The sequence below is a fragment of the Humulus lupulus genome, chromosome 6 (assembly GCF_963169125.1).
Source record: "Humulus lupulus chromosome 6, drHumLupu1.1, whole genome shotgun sequence".
NCBI lineage: Eukaryota > Viridiplantae > Streptophyta > Magnoliopsida > Rosales > Cannabaceae > Humulus > Humulus lupulus.
The window spans coordinates 106,345,142-106,359,836 of NC_084798.1; positions in this window are offsets into that span (position 1 = coordinate 106,345,142).

Genomic DNA, 14,695 nt, shown 5'->3' on the forward strand with positions numbered 1-14,695 from the left:
GTTAAATGGATTTCATGCTTAATGAATTTGTTACCTAGATTAACTTGTTTCCAATAAATGTAATGATTTTCCTGAGTTAAATAGATCACATGCTTAATAGGTTTATTGCTTGGTAAAAATGATTAATTAATGAATGCTTAGCTTTAATTAATTATAATAGAGAATCATGGATAATTGACTGCTTAAGTGTTATCTGCGGGGTTAATAATGTAAAATGCCCTATCTCATCTATAATTGCAAAAGTACTATTTATGCTTATTTAGAAAAATACCAACAATTATCCAAAAGGTTCAGTGGGGCCTTATTAAAAATATGCAATACGGGCTCATTTGTTCAAAAGAAAATAAAATGTCTTTTCATAGAGTTCATAAGAGAAAATAACTAAAGTCCCACTCAAATTTAAATAACCATTAAAAACTCAAAAAAAGTCTATTGGCGTTCCTAAATCGTTTTCGTTCATAGCTTCCCATGACATACACACATGGCTTTGGAATCCCCCAGCTCACCATGCGTGCTAAATCAGAAAACATATCGTCTACCTGAAAGGAGAAAGTAAGGGGGTGAGCTAAAAGCCTAATAAAGAAGTATAAGCACATAACATAACAAATAATCACAATAACAAACTAGTCTCAGCACCAAAACTTTTAACTAAAATAAGATAGGCATCCGTAATAAGAATAATCTTGATATGAAAAAAACATAAACATATAAACGAAATATCTGTGAGATAATCAGGAACGCATGCCCGAGTATAACCTCCTCTTGCCCTTAAGGCATCTTGGTACATCCGCTCTCCGAGTTACGTCATACCTTAGTAACTCCTATTGTTCTGTCACATTCAGCACGCTAACAACACTATACTCTTTGAATGCAATCATACAACATATCAATAACATACAGTTCATCTCTGTAAAGAACGCCCTAGACTAATACTTACAAAATATTCGTATTACATAGCTTATAAAAGAATACCATCCATTATTAAAGTCTCAGGGGGACTTATTTAAAATCATGCAAGTTGGCGCCATAAGTTTAAAATAAAACATAGGTTTTTATGCAAAGTTCAAAGAAAACCAATTAAGTTAAATAACAGAGTCCCACTGATAATTTAGGAAAAGTCCCTTAAAACAAAACATAATTTAAATGGCGTTCTACGTTGATCGTTTTATCGTCCATAGGATTGCCCCACGCCATACACCCCATGATGAAGAACTCCTCACGTCACCACGTGTGCCATAGAGAAATCCTATTTGCTACCTGGAAGGAAAGTAAGAGGGTGAGCTAAAAGCCCAGTAAGGAAGTACAAGCAAATAAGCAAGTAAGAAAACAACAAACAACCAAACACTAACGTTCATCTAAAACATCATGGTCTATCATAACATAATCGTAACATTTCATCATATCATAACATAAATGTGACATAAATGTGACATATCATATCAACATATCATAACATAAATGTGACATATCATCATATCATAACATAAAAGTGACATATCAACATATCATAACATAAATGCGACATATCATCATATCATAACATAAAAGTGACATATCATCATATCACAAACATACAGCATACATGATGAGCATGGAACGCTAGTTCTCCATGTCACCCTATGAGGTAAACAGGAGATCACTGGTCCTTGAATAACCTCGGCGCGTCCGCCCTAGGAGTCACGTCTCAATGTCCTTAGTAACTCGTACGATGTATCTGACATCGAAATCTGTTTGATGTATCTAACATCACATTCTGTTTGATGTATCTAACATCCATACACATATCACATTCAACAGATCATCACATTAAGGCATTCATAATTTCATAACAGTTCATTCATATAACAGTCTTACCATTCATAGCATAAAATCATAAAATCTATCTAACTTCCTTACCTCAGGTCCAAGCTAAGAATTTCACAATCTTTTCAACGAGCCTATATCATAATCAAAATAACGTTTCTTAGGTTCATAAAATTACTATTTTGCCCTTCCATACAACTCATGTGTGCATGGGCCATGCACTCATAATAACAGTTACACTAAAACATGCAATTATCGCCAAAAGAATAATGCTTGTTCTACCCATTTTGCTAACATGATTGCTTTATAAAAATTAGATATTTGAATAATAATCATGATTTTGGACGTAAAAGTTGATTTGCATGTAACATGCATACGTGGGAACGTTGCGAAATAAATACGTTTTCAAAAGCGATAATTCTACATTTCTTTTATTATTTTAAAATCAATAGACATATTATATGCTTTATTTTCTTAAAATTTCTACGTTGATTAAATTTCTCAAAAACTTTATTTTATTTTATAAATTTATTTTATTTTAGCTCAAAATAAAATATGTGACATTTTCATTAAATAAATATTAATTTATCAAGAATTACCCAACAAGCTTGGATTTAATTAAAATACCTATTTTAACATGTTTCTTTAGAAAAATACATTTTATTATTGTGTTACAAAAATGATGTGAAAAAATATATTTTAAGTGTGGAAAAATACATTTTGATTTAATTTATTTAAGACTTAGTTTTTAAGTAGTAAAAACTCATATGTGACAATTTAATAACAATTGTTAACCTTTTTAAAACAAACTTTCAGCCACTATTTATTTTATTCAAAAATCACAAATAAATAGAGTTTAAATATTTTTCTCAATCAAAATAAAGAAAAATCATTATTTATCAAAATATGCATTCATACCATTAAAATATCATTTTTCAATATTACCATAACATAGGAAAAATAATTTATTCCAAAAATTAATCAAATTCATTTTTAGTGAAACTTACTTCACATTTTATTACAAAATTCCAGCAACCATTTTTTTATCGTTAAAATCACCATATTCAATTTATAAACTAATTTTTTTCTCAAAATTCAATAAAAATTCTGTAGGAAGTTAATTGAGTAAAATATCATAACATGAGACTTAAAATCCTCTTTTAATTTCATAAAAATTAACACATTCATCAAGAACATTATTTATGCATGCAACTCATATTTTTATCAACTTTTACCCAATTATTTTGAAAAAAAAAACAGCAAGCTTAATTCTTTGTAAAACTCAACTTTTGTCTTAAAAATTACATAAAATCATTCATGCCTAAAATCTCATTATGCTCTTATAATATGCATGATTCTACTAACATAATCACATGAATCCTTTTAAAATCATTTGTTGCAATTCCATGAAAGCCAACAAAACTTTTTCAATAAAAATAGCATATAGTAAATTTATACCATATTCACATATGCCTTATTTTAACCTAGCATATTTCTATCATTATTTTCATGCATCTCATAATTTAATCATTCAAAATATAACATGCATCTAACAAAATTTCATGATCAAAATATCAAGATTACCACTTGTTCTCTTACCCATATATCAAAGGTCCTAAAACATGGATCAAATATTTTGTAAATCACACAACATATCAAGAACACCCTTGGGTGTACCTAGGCCGAAATCACCTTACAAGTGTTCATAGATTATAACAATTTTTTTATGCATAGCAAAATCAACATCACAACCCTTAAACACAAATCATGCCCTCACAAAAATCCAAATCCTATACATCAATCCTACCCAAAATCAACCATTAGCACCATTAGCAAAACCTCATGTACAACCCACCAAAAACAATATAAGGCTAAGGAAAAGACCATTACATCTCTTGATTGTAGAATCAAGAACACAAAAGATCAATACCACAAACTCCACACCCTTGTTCAAGCCTAGGGTTTTTATGGGAAAGCCACCATGAGGAGAAAGAAGAATCCAAACACACACAAAACATAACACAAATCAATATCATATTATCAAATAAAGAGATTAAACAAAGAGAAAACAAGAAGACATACTCTAGGGGTTTCCTCTTCACTTTCTTCTTCCTTCTTCCTTTCTTTCTTTCTTCCTCTCTCTCTCTCTCTCTCTCTCTAGGTCACGGCAGCCACACACACACACACAAGAGCAATGGCTCTTCTCTCCTTTCTTAGCCCCTTTATCACAAATCCTCTCATAAAGTCTCCCCAACAATATTAAGGTAAGTTTCCATTTCTCTTTTATTTTCCTTGATTTTTCTTTATTTCAAAAAGATACAAAGGGATAAGATATGATCATGCCTATCCCCAAATGATCATGGTCTTCAAGTCTTGATTTTTTTTACCATTTTAAGGAAATATTCCATTCCCACTAGGTCACACGCCCACTCCTCATTTCCCTTTTCTTTTCTTCTTTTTTTTTTTTATAAATAAATTACTCAATTAAATCTAAAATAAGGAAACCTAAAATGTGTAGAAAATCTACACATGTGCACCATGCTATCATACACTAGCACACACTAAATTACTAGGGTGCATTACTATCTATCATGCACCTTAGTGCATTCCACCATAGCTCACATAAATACCTCATTTGTCACACTTAAATAAAATGTAACACTAGTAGTAAAATAACATGTTACACAATTATTCACTTGTTAAATTAATTAACCAAAACATTTCTAACAATTAAATAAAATAACAAACAATCAAATAAAACAAATAAACAATTAAATAAAATAACAACACTTAAATAAAACAATTCATCACACTTAACATTTAAATCAAATAAAGCACAAAATTTAAATAATAAAAAAAAAAATTTGGTGCACTACAATCTCATGAAAACAAACAAATTCTCAAACATCCCAACATATTGCATAAGAATCTATCTAACTTCCTTACCTTGTCCAAGCAATATAAAAAGCTGGATACTTCAAAACGAGCCTAGATTAATAATCAAACACTCATCTTAATATCATGTAAAGCATACATGAACACTTCAAGCATATCCCACGTGTGCATGGGCCATGCACACGTGGCACCTATCTCACATAAGTTGCACCATAGTCTTAATTCTAGCAACACATCCACACAACAAATCATACTCACAAGTCTCACATAAAATCATAAAAAATAATAATGTCATTTCACTTATCAATCCTCAATGATTTTAAACAAGAAACATAGGCTTAATCAAAGAGCATATAATTGTGCATAAAAATACACTTTCATCTAACATGCATACGCAAGAACATTCTCAAAATCATGTGACATATTTTATATTCTTTTTCTATAATTCATAATTTCATAAAATAATACTATTAATAATTAATTAAATCTAGTAAAAGGAACTCATAACATGTACATTATAAATAACGTTAAACATGCATGATTTCTAACTTCACAACTATTAATATAAAGTTTCATCACATGTGTGTATTTAATTGCCTTATCTATTTAACATACATTCTCACATTAAATTATAGAGTTTCTTAAATAAATGCAAGAACAACATGTACAAAATTTACACTTGTTTGCATCTTAATCATATAACATGAACTCAAGACATAATTTGCTTTATTTTAAACTATCTTTGCAATTTATCATTCTAAAACAATAAAAATCAGCAAGCTTAAAATCACATAACATTCCAAAAAAGCTTACAATTCTTTTTTAACAATTTTTACAATAACCCTAACATATTTCTACACCTTATACATCTTAATATTACAATTAGCATGCAAAACTAATCAACAACAAAATCAAACCATTCTAAAACCCACCATACTCATGAGGCCGAAACCCACATAGTCTAACACTAAAAATATTATAAATAGACATATCATAATAAATTGTTTTAAAATAACAACAAGGAGCAAACATAATCTCATCATTCATTTTAAAATACCTAGGATGAAATCTCATATGACATTATCGTAAAAAAATATTTACCAATTTGACATGCTCATAATTAATAGTTTTAAAAAAAAAAAAAAAGAATAAAGAAACATGACACCATTTCACAACTCTTTAAGGTACCCTAGGCCGAAACCATATATGCATGCTTCTATCTCCAAATTTACATTTTAATTATCAAGGCATCAAGATTTATTGATACAACAATAACCCAATATTAATCTTTCAAAAATACAATTCAAAACTCTTAACAATTTTCATGAAACCGTAACATGTCCTATTCCAAAAACATAAACAATTGATAGACAATAAATTAAAATAAAAATAAAACCTCGCATGCATTATCTAGAGATAGAGAAAACACAAAATCATACACAAATCATAGCATACAAAAATCCTAATAATTCTAATACAACACTTGCAAAGGTGAAACCCAGAAACAACACATCATCAAGGCGAGTCCTTCCTCACCTTGAGTACACACAAGCCGAATTCCAAAAAACTATCACCTCTTGATTGCTAACTCCAACACCTTAGCATAAACATCAAACTATTAGGCCAACCAAAACCAAATTTTAATCAACCAAACATAAGAGACTAAGAAGAATTATCTTACCGTTGTAGACCAAACCATAAGCCAAAACCTCAACAAATGTTCTTGTGATATTCACCTAGCATCACCATGAATTTTCACAAACATAGAATCAAGAAGAAGAAGAAACCATGAACCTCAATGAATACCTTAGGGACTTCGAAGACCCTTCTCTTCTCTTCCTCTTTCTTTCTTCCTTTTCTTTCTCTCTCTCTCTCTCTCTCTCTCTCTCTCTCCATGTCTTAGAAAAATACCATTTTAAGGAAAAGTTCAGTGGGACCTTGATAAAACATGCAAACATATATTTAACAATTATTTTGTAAATAAATAAGTTGACATACTTGGAGTCCTTAGCGCTCAGCAGGTTTTCACCCTCCAACGTTCAGTTCAGTTACACTTAGCCAATACTGTAGTTATCCATACAGTATACTCGGATTAATTATGACACATAATTCATTATTATTATTTTGGGCAGTTTGGTAAACTTATTTGTAAGGATTTATGATCCTTATTTGGTTTTAAACCCATTAAAGAAATTCATACAAAAATATTTGACACTACACTCTAAGTCTCGGGGAGACCTATCCTAAGGTCTTGATACCTAGGCTCGGGTATCAGAATAGTATTTTCCCACATCCCGCTAAAAATCTTATTCTTTCAATGTATCGCTATTAACCTGCACTTTCAACAAGTCGGTTAAAATATGTAAGATTTTAGCTGGTATTATATCCAGAAAATACTAATAAATTCCTTAATTATTTTTTTAAAGAAAATAAACTCTTCATTTCCGTTTTATTTTTCTTAAGGTTTTCATCTCTAAAAACTATTTTAAGAAAATTGCCTAATTTGTCTTAATTAGGAAAACCGTTAAAAATTTCCCTTCTTGACTAGTTAATTTTTCCAAAATCAATTAATCAATTTCTAGAAAAATAATTCACTTAATTATTTTATCAAAATATAGGGTTTTAAATCCTCTTTGAATTTATTAACTATTAATAAATTAAATCTTTTATTTTTTTAAAAAGAATAAAAATTGTTTAATAAAAATAATTCACACTAAACTCAAAGTGGTAATTTTAGTGAAAATATATTTTCAAGACTTACCAAGTTTATATCTTGAAATAAGCAAAATTTTACTTTTTACCTTATGTTCCAAAATCTCATTTTTACACTATGTGTGAAAAACCTATTTTTCACATTTTTAACTACATACTTCGCTAGTTCATAACTTGAAATTTACTTACCCAATTGTTACCAAAATTTCCCAATTCCATTTTTGGTATGCCATTTAGGTCTTTGTAAAATGTTAGGTCAAAATGAGCATTTTTTGATTGGTGAAATCATTTTCGAGCAATGAGGTAAAAATGACCTTATTTTCAAGTCCTTATTTTTTCCAAACTTTGACAGTTAATAACTTTCAAACCGTTCAATATTTTCTTACCAACTTTTACAGTGGAATACTAGGTTATGCCAAGAATATGGCCAATGTTTTCATTTTCCCTATACAGTGGCTATCCAAACTTGGTTCCGAAAATAAAAATACGAAAAAAATAGTTTTTTTACCTAAACTTTGAAATAGCATAACTTACTCATTTCTAAACATTTTTGAGTGTTTGAAAAGCTAAATTTTATGTACTCAATCTCAACAATATCACAGTAAAATTTAATTTTACAAAATGAATATACAGTGGCTGCTTGACCCCTTGGAAGTCACAGCTCAAAACATGTTTTGTTTTAGGGTTTCGTACAAAACCCTTGGGGGTTTTCGTTCCTATTTTCAAAAATCAATACACAAGCATCATAAAAATTATAAAACAACTACCATATCCTTATTACATCACTAATAAGAAAATTTAAGCATTAAATATACAAAATAACACTTAAAACTATAAACCCTACAACAAAAATCATCAAAATAGACTTTTTACCTCTTTGGTGTTCTTGCTAAGGTGTGGATCATCCTACTAGCTTTGGCTCCTTCAAAATCTTTCAAAAACTCTAACCAACTTCCCCCAAAAACATAGTTAATTAGCTATTTGAAACTCTAATATTAAAACTTGACAAAAGTCTAGATTAATGAAACTTTACCTTAGGGAAAACCCTTCCTAGAGAAAGACTTAGCTTCCAAGTTTCCTTGGTGTTCTTTAGGTTGAATATTGAGAGAAAACTTTGAGAGAGTTTTCAAAAAAGATGATAGTGAGAGAGTGAAAGTGAGTGGTCGGTTCTTAGGGGGAGGTTAGAAGAGTTTATACAACTCTAATTTATCCTAAAAACACTCAAGTGTTTTACCCACTTGCCTTTATCCCTAAAATTTAACTAAAAGGAATTTAACTTAATTATTTTTTTTTGTTCACACCTTTAAAAAAAAGTCACATGGCCGGCCACCATTTCATGTTATCTAGTTATATATATATATAAATATTTTGACTTTCTACACCTTTTTCACTTTTATTAAGTTTTAATCACCAAAGTTAACTTTAATTAATTAAATTAAATGTCTCTCACAATTAATTTAATTAATCACACAATAAAATTTAACCTAAGGTCCATTCATGGAATAAAATTCCCCATTTCGGTAAAATTCAGCATTTAACACAAAATGGCCTAAAATTTCCATTTTCTCTTAGGTTTATTATTTTTGACCAAACTTTAATTTTTATGAATGTATTTTATGCCCAAAATATATTTTCCATAGTTTTTCATTTATTTTATGAGATTCTGACCCGATCAGGGTTTTTGTGTCGGTCCAGGACCGAAAGTCTTAGCTTGACTTATAATTCACAATATTCATAATTTGGCTAGCAATAACTCATGGAATAATTTCCAAACAAATATAATATTATTTAAAATAATATTCTTAACTCGAGGACAAAAATCCCGACCTGAGTCGTTTTAAGGTACCTGAAAATACAGGACGTTACACATAGATTCTAACCTTGTATCGTAGTAACCCTTCCTTGGACATAGAGAATTCATAGTCGCCATATTCTTGTACCAAAGCCTTTTGTTTCACTAGAGTGTCATCTACTTTCTCCCCTTCCCTAATCTAATCTAGCAAGGTGGACTGTAGGGTGATATTCACTAGGCCTCCTATTACCAACTCTATTGCAACACTTATGATCTCTTTCTGCAATGGTGCTTGTACCGTACTCTTGGCCGGGATACTTGCATGTCCCTGCCTACTCAATGTGTCAGCCACTACGTTGGCCTTGCCTGGGTGGTATAGAATTTCGCAATAAAAGTATTTTACTAATTCTAACCATCTCTGTTGTCTCATATTCAAATCCTTCTGAGTGAAGAAGTATTTTAGACTTTTATGATCGGTATAAATCTCGCACTTATCATCGTATAGGTGGTGACTCCAAATCATTACAGCAAACACTACTTCTACCAGCTCTAGGTCATTAGTATGATACCTTTGTTCATACTCCTTGAGCTATCTCGATGCATAGGCCAATACTTTAGCATTTTGCATCAGTACGCATCCCAATCCATTCTTGGATGCATCAGAATACTCCTCAAACCTTCCCTCTTCAGTAGGAACACAAAGAATAGGTGCAAAGATCAATTTTTCCTTCACGATTTGAAAACTCTCTTTACATTTCTCAGCCCAGGTGAACTTCTAGTGCTTGTGTGTCAGATTTGTCAAGGGCGTTGTGATCTTGGAAAAGCCCTTAACGAACTTCTTGGAATAACCCGCTAACCCTAAGAAACTTTAGAACTCAGATGCATTCTTGGGTTGCGACCAATCTCTTTTAGTCTCAATCTTAGGTGGGTCCACTACTATTCCATTATTGGACACTATATGTCCTGTGAAGGTTACTTGTTCCAATCAAAATTCTCATTTGGAAAACTTAGTGTAAAGTTGATGTTCTTGAAGCCTGTTGAGTGTGAGCCTCAAATGCTCTTCATGCTCCTCCTTAGTCTTAGAGTTGATTAGGATGTCATATATAAACACCACTACAAACTTGTCCAAGATGTCCTTAAATACTTTGTGCATCATATCCATGAATGTTGTTGGGGCATTAGTGAGTCCAAAAGAAATCACTAGAAACTCGTAGTTCCCATAGCGAGTCATGAATGCTGTCTTGGAAATATCTCCCTCCTTCACCTTCAACTGATGGTACCCAGATCCCAAATCAATCTTCGAGAACACTGATACACGTTGCAGTTGGACAAAATGGTCGTCTATCCTAGGCAAATGATACTTTATCTTGATTGTGACCTTATTGAGTTCTCGGTAATCGATGCACATTCTCATACCTCCATCTTTCTTTTTAAAAAATAGTATCGATGCAACCCATGGTGAATGACTTGGTCGAATGAAACCCTTGTCTAACAACTCACGTAGTTGGGTCCTAAGTTCTTTCAACTCTGCAGGTGCCTTTCAGTAGGGTGCTTAGATATTGGTGATGTTTCTGGTGCATGATTGATTACAAATTTGATTTATCTGTCAAAGGGTAATCCTAGTTTATCCTCAGGAAACACTTCAAGGAATTCACAAACTATGTGAACATTCTCTGGTTTCAACTGTGTTTCTCTAAATTTATCCACAACACTTGCCAAGTATGTTGAATACCCATGTTGCATCATGTTTAGAGCTTCCAAGGCTGAAATGATAGGTATTCAGAATCCCGTCAGGTCTCCCTTAAAAGAAAAAGATCCACCTTCATCTGGTTTGAACAATACTATTTTCCTTCTACAGTCTATAGTAGCTCCAAATTTGGTTAACCATTCAATGCAAAGAATAACATCACAATCTGACATGTCTAACTCTACAATGTCTGCTAGACATTGCCTACACTCGACTACTATAGACACTGATTGTAACCACCTAGATGACAACATAACCTCACTTGATGGTAACATTGTACTAAAACTACTCCCAAAGATATTACAAGGTAATCCCAATTTATCAATTACATTTAAGGCAACCGTGACAACCATGCTATTGTTGGCTACCTCTCCCTGGGTCAAAGAAAAGACTCTAGCTGAAACTCAATTGACATTGTTTCCTTGTCCAGATCCCACCTCCACTATGGGAAATCCTTCTTCAAGTGGCATGCTTGACTGCACTTGTAGCATATGTTTGAGCCGGCCTGACATTCTTCTAAATGTTTGCGTGAAAAATTGGGAAATTGGGGAACTCGATCCTGCGGTTCTGGTGGTTTCCGCGATTGTGATTGTTGTTGTGGCAATTGTGATTACCATTAGGAGCTAAACCTTAGGCCTCTTATCAGTGTCGGTATTCTAACCCTTTTGGGCCTTCTTCTTGTTACTCTCTTGTAAGGCCATATTTGTGTTGACCTCTCTCATTGCAACATTATCTTCCCATATGCGGTCTTCCATGGACTCATCATCTAAATCTTTGTCTAGAATCTCAGCATAGCTAACTAGCACTCTAGCTCTATACATGTCATTTTGACATCCCTAGCTATCATAGGCTTGAGTCCCGTTATTAATCTCTGAACTCTCATGGCCTTTGTTGGGACTATCTTAGGTGCAAACTTTGCAATTATGTCATTTTTCTGGGCATACTTGACACTGAAAGACTACCCTGTGTCAGCGTCAAAACTCATCAACTTTGGTTGCTAGTGCTATAGGGTTGTAGTACTTTTTGCTAAAGACTTGTACAAAGTCACCCTAGATCATGGTGTCTAAAGTTCGAGTCTACTTAACTACATCCCACCTGTAAGGATTAATGCCCTAAAAGCATGTAAAGAAATTTTATAGATTTAAATATAAGTACAATTTTATTATGTTTGAATGTTAAAATTAATAATATAATAATATCAAGAAAATTCCTTACTCATTCATGAGAATATGATCTTGTATTGGTACAAGAGAATTAAGATAATATATAATAAATAAAATAGTCAATAACATATTAAAGCAAGGAATCTTTAATGAATGGTTACTAGTGCGGTTTACTAAGCATACGGGATGCGAGTGATCTAGATTCAGATTATGGATGTGGATAGACATCCTGGTAAAGGTCTTGTATATAATAGAGATTATACATGACACGATCGATCAGAATTAATTAACTTTATAAACTTGTCGTTTAACATAAAGATTTGATTCTTATCATAATAGATGTTAATTTGTAGATCAATCTAAATCCTTAGTATGTATGAACTCCTGTTTATGTTTATTGGATCTTTTGATTCACTTGTTAAGGTTTCTTAGGATAATGAGGCTAATTATATTTTTTTGGAGATTCATTATTATGGATGGCTGGGAACATGATTTACAATAATGGAATCCATAGTTTCCTAACAGATCGAATATTGGTTCCCTTAAGGGTTCTTTCTGAAACTAAATTGTTATTGAGCTCCAATCTATAATTTGATATAGATAATTTATTTGTTAGTGACATAATGGTACTTAAGGATGAAGAGGTAATTAGATGGGTATAAAGGTAATCTTGACCAACTCTAATTAACGAACCAACAAATGAAGGACAAAACTACATTTGTTGATTATATCAATGGACTACAAGACAAAACTCTCTAAATATAATTTTATAAATACTTAGAGTGAAATTCCATATTTATAGTGGAGTAATCATGGAATTAATAAATAAGATTATTATATTAAAGAGTTTAATTGATAATCTATTTTATCAGAGCTTCGTATTATAGGTCAATAGTCCCCAGATCACCTTTGTCCTACACTGTGAAGGATAGGGATGTCAAAAGAAAGATTTGTAAAGAGAAGGACTTAATTGCAAATGAATTAATTGTCCAGGGCAAGGAAATAATTTTGGATGGCTAGGATTGAATTCAGAGATGTTCACACTAAATGTACATCACGGGGGTAATTGGTTTAATCCAAATGGAAACTTGAAATATGAGGTAGGACAGGTGGCTTGTTTTGATGGTTGTGTAATGGATAAGTTTGGCATGTTGTACATGGAGAGGTTTGTCAAGGAGCTTGGATATGAGCTTCCGTTTTGTTTCTAGTTCACACCGAAAGGTAAAGTGTTCCATGTTAGGAAGAGAATAATCACAGACAAGAATGTGCTTGAGTTGTTGGAAGACATGGAGGTAAAAAAATATAGACATGTTGATGTCTATATAATTACCCCCCCCCCCCCCCCCCCCATGTTGTTCCTCATCCCAAGCTACATTGAAAAGATGTGTCATTGAGGCACTGCCTAATGATGCTGATGTTAGGGTAGATGTGGTTGTTAGTGCTAAAGCGGATGATTATGTCATTGATAAGAGGGAGTTTGAAAGGGTCATAAATGGTTATGAGGATGTAGAAGGAGAAAAGGTTAATGGTGATGAGGAATTTGTTATGCATATGCCTGATGATTGGGGGGAAAGTGATCAAGAGAATGATGAGTATGATTCTGAAAGTGTAGAGGATGATGAGGATAGTGAAGATGTTGACTGTCAAGAGATGGGGCATATTTGGCCAGAGATGATTATGACTTGGGTGACATTACCCAAGTTGAAGTTGAGATGGCGGAAGCATCCCAGCCACACCCTGGCAGCACAAGTAAGGGTGCATCCAACTTTGTAGATGAGCTTGACATGGGAAATGAAAGTCAAGTGTTACATGGGAAATGAAAGTCAAGTGTTAAATGATGTTGATTTGGGCCACACACCAAGCAAAACTCAGGTCCATGAAGATGTTGATTTGGGCCATACACCAAGCCAAACTCAGGTCCATGAAGATGTTGATTTGGGCCAAAGTCCAAGGGAAACCAACCAAGCCCATGAAGAGCTTGATTTGGGCCACACATCAAGCCAAACTCTATTCCATGAAGAGTCTGACTTGGGCTAGTGTTCAAGGCAAACCGAGCATAAAGAGAGTACACAACAGGAGGTCCAACCAGATGCTGATTTGGGCAAAGGAAACTCTGCTGAAGACAATGATTTTGTTGAAGAGTATGCCCTAGATGATGAAGAAGAGAGGCAATATGAAGAGAATATTACTAAACCTAGCCGATGGTGGGGTTCTGTGAACGAAGTGTGTGGGCAGATCCAAGCAAACAACTCAGATGGAGGATATGTGGATGAAGATGAACTGCAGAGCATAGACAGTGATGATGGTTGTAACGACCCGGATTTTCAAGACTCGATAATGCGGAAATATAAATGTTTTCATTTAACAAAATGTCTCAAAAACCCATAGAAAAAAAACTTTTTAAAAAGTCGTATGGCCATACTTAACATTTAGTTACAAACATGTTTTATAAAGATTAGAGTGAGCCTAGTTTAGGAAAATTACACAACATTTCAAAAAATAAAAAGGCTTCCAAAAAGGTGGGTCCACATGTACATTTGCAAGGAAGACTCCAGCGCTCACTGCTCTGCCTTGCCCTTGCTC